The following is an 8,019-nucleotide window of genomic DNA, read 5'->3' as shown; positions in this document are numbered from 1 at the left end:
ACATATGCTTAGTCGTTGCTGCAATCTCACCACTTAACCTTGCCTCACCCATTAAGCTTTGATAGTCTTGATACCTTTGGAAATGAGATTGCTGAGTCCCCAGTGGCTCACAGATTACTACAACACCAGTTGCAGGTACATGTAAAGGTTACTTGACGCGAGCACGTTGATTGTACATTTGGAGTTGCTTCTTCTTCTTCTTCTTCTTCATCGATCTAGGATGGGTTCCAGGACGGCAGCCTGGGATAGCAAGGATGGACGTCGTTCTTCTTTTGTCGTTTGTTTTCGTCCGTAGTCGGACCCTTCTCTCACTCTTGTAGAAAATATGTAATGTACTGATGTGTCTCTGATGTAGCTTGTGGCGAGTGTAAGCCAATTCTATATATCTCTTCTTTTCAGTACATGTACTTGTAACGATATCCATTCTTGCGACATGACGACATGACGAGACAGCGCGCCCCGCCTAGGGCCGCAGGCTGACGACCGTGGGCACCCCCGGTCACATGGGCCCTACAGTAGCCCCCAAGCCCGCATTGAGCATGACTTCGCCTGATGGGAGGGGCGCAGCGACGTGGGCTCCAACGTCTACGGCCCAGGCGCGACGCATGGCGCCTGACTAGTGGTGGGACACTCCTGCTGCTCACACGACGCCTTGGTAACTGCTCCAAGCTAGGATAAAGCTTACGTGTGTAGTCGATCCATCATTTCCCTTCCTTGTCTTGCGCCGCCTCCCTGTGCCTTCCTTCAGCATAAGATTGTCCCCATCTACCAAGCGACATCGCCCCTCCTCCCACAATGTTGAGATAGCCCCCACGAGTACGAAGAGTGAGGGAATGGCTGTGGTGGAAGGGCGCCAAGCATCGGAACCCGCCCGGGGTAGGTCCACAATGGTGAATTGCGAGGGGCTCGACAAGATCCTCCCAATGGCCGCGACTGGGTCAAGTGAATGGTTGCGAACCAAGATCTTGCCGGCTTTGACTCCCCTCGCCGAGTTGTCTGCCACCTCCGTCACCCTTCATCTTCATGCACTCTCCACCAGCTTGCTTCCCCCATTCTCGGAGTTCTTTAATATTGTGCTCGCCCACTACCAAATTCATGCGCTGCATCTTGATCAGTTGTCCGTTCTCCTTCTCTCATCATTCGCCTTCCTCTGTGAGGCACTCCTGGGTGTTCCTCCCTCGATGGCGTTGTTCTGACACTTCTTCTCCCTCCAGCTAACCGCATCCAACCAACGCTTCGGGTACGTGTCCTTCCAGACGTGGAGGTGACAGCGGTCGAGTGCATCGATATGAGCATAGCTCACATTGCCGAAGGCTTCAGGTGGCAGTGGGTGTATGTGGTCGCGGGGAAGTACAACCCCGTGTTGTTGACCCCATCATCCATGTTGGTATCGAGCTCTAGGTGGGGGCACACGAGGCTTGATGACTCAAGGTTGTGGCCGGTATGGGGAGATTAGAAACCTTGAGGGAGGCGGGGGTGACCGCTGCACTGGTCATGAGGGAGTTCCTTAGGCGGTGGATTGCCCCTTCAACGCCACTCATGACTGATGTGGACCTTCCTCAGGGCAGATAATCCCAGGCGGCTCCATCCGGAGCACCTACCAGTCAACACGCTCAATGGGGTGCTCTCGGTCCTGCTCAGCAAGACTGTCGGCGACCTACCCCGCAGGGGAGCCCCTTGTCATGGGAATGATCCTGACAATAGTACCAGAGGTACGGACTAAGGGGTGAAGTCTAGCTAGGCACAGTGGATGCACTAGGATTTATGAGTTCAAGCCCCACTCGGAAGTGGTAATAACCCTATGTCTCGAGCCCTGAGACTGGTGTTTTCTTATGGGGGGTGTAAAAGATTACAAGTGTTGAACCCTTGAGCCGGTGCCCGGGAGTGGTTTATATAGTGGCTATCACGACCGGCCGAACACCATTACAAGGCAATAAATGGTAATAAAGACGGAAGTTACAAGAAACGTCAGCTTTAACTCTTGATGTTACTGGTAACGTGAATCTTCACTGCACTTTATGTGGTGTATTAAGTCCTTAGCCGTTTCCACCTCCTCGGTGCCTTCACCTTGCTGTAGTCCGAGTGGCATGACGCATCCGACTAGCACAAAGGGGGCCTCAGTGACTCCAGGAAGACCGAGTGGCGTTTGCTGAACCGAGTGAGGTCGAGGTTGTCTTGACGACTTTAAGGATGTTGATGTCCATAGGGGGTCCTAGATAGGCCCAAGGAAATAGGTTCGTAGGCCTATCCCTAACGTATAACCGCATCAGGAGCCCCCGAATCGGTTGAGGTTTTGCAGACCGAGTGAATGACTCCCCTCAATGTCCTTGGAGGTCTTAGGGTTGCGTCTCGGGCATCATCATTTGGACTCTCCGCAAACCTCCACAAATTCAAGAGTGAGAAATTCTGACTATCCAGTCATACAGGTACGGCTGTTGTCGATGATGACAAAATATCTTTCGAGAAGATACATTGCATGAATTGGCATATGGGATTTCAGAACTCCGTGTTCTCAATCAGGGAGTGGGAATGGACCCTTGTGTGTATAGAGGTAAGGACAATCGGGTCGTCCTCATTGGTTTCCTGAGTGATCGGGGTCCCACAGGGGGACAAGCGAAAAGATCATTCGACTCACCTTGTCACGAGCCACGGATACAGGATCCATTCGGGTTATGAGTTGGGGCATATTTTTCGCGATTTTTTGAATCAAGGGGGCGCGCGCGGGTCACAGTTTTGGCGGAGCAGTGCATATTGGAAGTAGTGGAGTGGCTCCCCAATTTCCATTCGTGAAACGTAGCCGTCACGCTACAGTGCGCGTGATCCCCAGTATACTGTAGATTCCCCTTGATTTGGCGATGTGCCCGAGGGGGATTTCCTGCCGTTGGGTATTCAAGGCCCGAAACCGGGGTAAGAGCCCTGAGACTAGATTCTTCCCGTCCCCGTTCCTACCTCTTGTCACCTATGACCGGAACCGTTGACTGTCTCCGTTGATCTCCGGCTTCCACTTCTCCACCATCGACGATGGCGAAGGTGGCGATGTCGAAGGCTGAGCGAGCCAAGAGGGGGCGCGTGGATCCTCCTCGAGCACCGGAGTGCTTCCAAGGGGGTGGATCCAGGGTGACAGGCTACCGTCCAGCGTCATGGAGAAACGATTTTAGGAGTTGGAGGGCAAGGCCTTGATAGCTTGGGGGAGCTGGCAACTGCGAGATCGAGTCGGCGCCCAGAACGACCAGCGGGTGCTCTTGGTCACCCACATCGAGCGAGGTTTCTCTCTGCCTCCGCACCCTTTCTTCTGAGCATTCCTTGCTTTCTTCGGGGCCCAGCTTCATCATTTGCCTCCCAATGCTATTTCATATTTGGCCGCGTTTGTGTCCTTGTGCGAGAACTTCCTGGGATATCATCCGCATTGGGGCTTGTGCAAGCGCTTGGTCACGTCTCGGGTGATGACCGTGAAGAAGACTCCTTCCTTGGGGGGAAAGATCAACATAGTTCAGCTTTGTGGCGGTTTAGGCATCCAGCTTAGGGGCAAAAGTAGATTCCCCTAGATGAGCTTCCCGGACTTGGTGAAGAACTGACAGGACTCTTGGTTTTATTGTCGAGATGTTCCAGTCAGCGCGGGTCAGTCGGGCCTTCCTCCCTTCACGGTTGATTGGATTCATTTGGTTCCTACTTTGATCTTGTCCATGGGGGAGATGACCGACGTGGAGATCTTGATGATAGTAGTGGTGTCCTTGAACCGAAAGGGGTGAATGGGATGGACCTCTTGGAGGTTTTCTTCCAGCGTAGGATTCAGCCCCTTTAGGCTAGAGCTCACCTGATGTGGCAGTACGAGGGGCCGGATGATCAGACCCGAGTGCATCCTGAGGAGCTCGATGAAGAGGTGGTGGAGAAAAAGGTCAGGGCCATTACTCCCATGAGGGAAAGACCTAGAGGCTCGAGGCAGGTGCAACCCTTCGAAGTGGATTACAAGCCGAATGAGGTGAGTCACTGAAGACCCGCACCGAGTGAACTTCTTTGTTGTTTTAACTTTGACTTATGGCTTTGCTTCTTTCATTCGGCAAGCTTTCACAGGACTGGTCAGCACCATACCAGCTGTTAGTCCCTCCCCAATTGACATGGAAAGCGACATGGAGAACCAAGACACCAAGCTCTCGAAGTGCTCGGAGGACGCTGAAGACGACGCCAATGACGATGCGGAGACTGAAGAGAACGAGGAGGATTGCGAGATTGTGGCATAATCCTCTCCGTATGAAGAAGTCCATGCCGAAAAACACGTCGAGACCCGATCCAAGGCGCGCCAGGACCCTGGCGTTCGTGTAGGGGCTCCAAAGAATCCGTCTGCGGCGAAGCCGAGTTCCTCAGCCATGCCGACCCATAGTTCCAAACGAGGTCGGGGTGAGTCAAAGGCCCTGTCGGAGCAGGCCACCAAGCGACCCAAGCTCTCAAGCTCCAAGCCTCGTAAGGCTCTCCTGCCGCGCATCAAGGTTGACGTGCCAGTGGCTTCGGCGTAAGTGTCTTCACCGAGTGAATTGTCTTTGTTTGAACAATGTCTTCCGAATGATGATCAGAGTCTGCTGTTTCTGTTGTAGTCCTGATACTTTGACTGCCTCACTGGATTCCAAGACTACTGACAAGGGTAGAGATGACATTGACATTGCTTCGTCGAAAGGTAATCCTTAAGCTTTTCGAGCAATTCATTCGAAATTCGGACTCTAGATATTCGAGTAATCTTCCAACCGCTTTGTGGGTATGTGCAGGGCCATAGGACATGGCCGAACTTGACGTTGATATCCCTTCTGCAGCTAGAGAAGCATTGAAGCTGGTCTGACTCCCAGCCTAGTGAGCATAAAAGACAAGATTGTCGTGGTGCAAGAGGCTGCTTCGGCCGAGAGTCACTCGATCGATACCTGCTGACCACATAGTCGTGTGCCCCAAGGACCGCAGCCTCTTCCAACTCCATCCTACCTCGGAGGGTCGAGAGAAGGCGCACAAGGAGGCCTTGGCTGAGCTGGAAGTCATGACTGGGCAACTGAAGGACACATGTGATGCGAGTGAAGCTGTGGTGAACAACATTCGGGTAAGTTCTTCATGCATGTATTTTTAGAATTTGGTTCTTGGTATGAGTCCCAAGTGGGCATGCCCACATGCACACCCGCTGGGTGATAGTGGGAGTGCACTGAGCGCACCCATAAGGTGTAGTCCCCGAGGCTACCAACGACTATGTCACTCGGCGGTAGTCTACTTTTCTTTTCAGTGTTCGACAAAATCTAGGAGGGTACTAAGCCCTTGCATTTGTTCCATCTTTCCAATGGGTGCGCTATTTGCACCCACTTGGTGTAGTCCCCTAGGCTACTGTTGACTGGGTCAGTCGACAGTAGTCTCAGTTTCCTTGCTTTGATTTTTTGACTGATAGAGGTCAGTCGGGTATGGATCCCTTTTCCACTATTACTCTAGTGGGGGAGCGCTGAGCGCACCCACTGGTGTAGTCCCCGAGGCTACCGTTGACTGAGGCAATCGATGGTAGTCTTAGAGTTGTCACATAATGTTATGCCCTTCTCGTATTTGTTGATTGCAGACTGTTTGTGGGCCCGTGGGCCGCGATGATGCCATGTAACAAGAGTTACGAGAACTTTGGCTGAGCCTCGATGTAGAGAAGGCCAAGAGCAAGCGATTGGAAGGAAAAGCGGACAACTGAAGGTATGTCTTTGCTACCCGATTGACACTCCATTCGGTCGTCTTTTCTTATCCGACTGAGGTTGTCTTATCGGATCGCCTTTCTAGGAGGCTGAAGAATTCCATTTGTCTAGTGCCCACGAAGGAAGCCCTAGAAAAGAGGGATGAAGAACTCGCAACTGCTTGGAAGATGATCAAGCAGAAGACACTGGCGGCCGAGTCCAAGCTCAAGATGCCTGGCACTCTGGAGGAAGAAAATCGGCTCCTTAAGGCCGGCACGGAGAAGACCGCATCAGAGCTTGCCAAAATGAAGAAGCATTGTGCCGAATAGGAAACCAACCTCAAGAATGCCACCACCAAGAAAGGTGAGATGGAGAACTACGTCGAGGACTTCACTCTTCGGTGTAGAGCTCTATGACAAGCTCCAAGGTGCGTTGAGTGTTCTAATGTTTTCCCATGATCATTCTGAAACCTTAGACTAACGTTTCTCGTCCTCCGTTTTCCACCGAGTGTAGCCTTTGCTACTGACGTTGAGGAGGAGACGTCCCGAATAGAGAAGGAGCTCGATCCCAAGAGAGGGCTCCTGAAGGATAGCACTGCCTTGTCTCTCCTCGGACTGGAGGATCGTATCAAATACATGTCGGCTTGTTTCAAGCTGCTTCAGTCGGTTGTTGGAGAGATCGACAAGGAGAAGGTGTGTGAGGATGCTCCTGTGAAGGATGCTCAAGCCATCGTGAACGGAGTGAAGGCCATCCCTGGTGAGCTCAAGTTGTGGAAGAAGTCATGAGCAAGGGCCGGAGCCAAAATTGCCCTCTCGCTCGTTCGCATCAATTGCAAGGAAGTGGACGAAGAGAAGTTGAAGAATCTTCAGGTTGATAATCACAAGACCACCAAGTTTGAAGACTTCATGGAGGTATTCATGGCAGCGGCCATGCGGATCGTGAAGGGCATTGACCTTGATACCTTCGTTGAAGCGGTGAAGTCTTCGGCCTCCGAGTGATGCTCGGCAGAAAAAACATGAAGTTTGAATTTGCCTCGATATGATGACTCATTTGATCTAAGCCCAAACTTTGAGTGGGCCCTGGGCCTTCTCTTTTGCGCACCGTCAGTTGCAATCTATCTATTTTATCTGCAGTTTGTTTTGGATCTCATTTGCCCGGTTGCTTTTGTTTGGGGTTGTTTATACTTGGCCGAATGCAGGATCTTGCTTGACTCCCCGAGTGCGGAACTGACAGTTTGAGACTCCCAAACTCCTTCAGCACTTCGTGTCGGCAGGGCCCGCCCCGCGCGTACCTCGCCGCCGTTGGGCCACCGGAAGGGGCTACGGGCACAATTCAGGCTCCTGAGTCATGATGCTTAGGAGTCCCCCTGGACGTACGAGTGACTCTAGTGTTCTCCCTAAGAGATTTTAAGTCGCTTGTTGAGCGCACTAGGCTCTGCATCGACAGGGACCGCCCCGCGCGTACCTCCACTGTCATTGAACCGACCGGATTCCAGGATGGCCGCAAAGGGAAAGGGCTACGGGCGCAGTTAGTCCCCTAATTCGTGATGCTCAGGGGTCCCCCTTGACGTACGAGCGGCTCCATACTTCCAGTTGTCTGTCCCCTGCACTGGGCATGGGTGTAGTCGTAGGTGGACTGGGTTGACTTCCTGGCCAGCTGTGGGCATAGTCATTGGCGGACCGTGTTGATTTCCTTGCCAGCTACGGGCATAGTCATTGGCGGACCGTGTTGATTTCCTTGCCAGCTGCAGGCGTAGTCATTGGAGGACTGAGTTGGTTGCCTCCGTCTTCTCCCCGGTGCAGAGCGTATGGCTACCACTAGGCATGGGAGGGACCCCTTCGCGTCCTTGGGGGGCCCCGAGCGTATACAGACGCACCTCGTTATTACGTTAGAGTGTCTCGGTGAGGGTGTATCTGTGAGGTCATGAGGACGCTTTGGCCTCACGAGTGTCCCTACCCCCGAGGCATATGCACCTGATTCCTTTTGGGTCTTCACCCAGCACGGAGCATAGGTCATCCACTCGGCATGGGAGGGACCCCTCTGCGTCCTCGGGGGGCCGAGCGTATACAGCCGCAACTCATTTGTACCTGAGAGTGTCACGAGGGGGGGGGGTGGGTGTACCTGGGAAGTTGCGAGGACACTTTGGCCTCGCGTGTGTCCCTACCCCCGAGGCATAGGCGCCTGAATCCTTTTGGGTCATTGGTAAACCTTGTCGACTTCTTCTTCTTCGGGAGTGAGGCTGTGTGTCTGCTGCCTCAGGAGGCCTGCAAGGATAAGCTTCGGCCGGAGCCCCCAAGCGGGGGTCGACCGCCCATAGATGTAAGAAGGGTAGAATGTTAGGGTT

The sequence above is a fragment of the Hordeum vulgare genome, chromosome 7H (assembly GCF_904849725.1).
Source record: "Hordeum vulgare subsp. vulgare chromosome 7H, MorexV3_pseudomolecules_assembly, whole genome shotgun sequence".
In the NCBI taxonomy this organism is placed as follows: domain Eukaryota; kingdom Viridiplantae; phylum Streptophyta; class Magnoliopsida; order Poales; family Poaceae; genus Hordeum; species Hordeum vulgare.
This window is presented reverse-complemented; position numbering follows the sequence as displayed.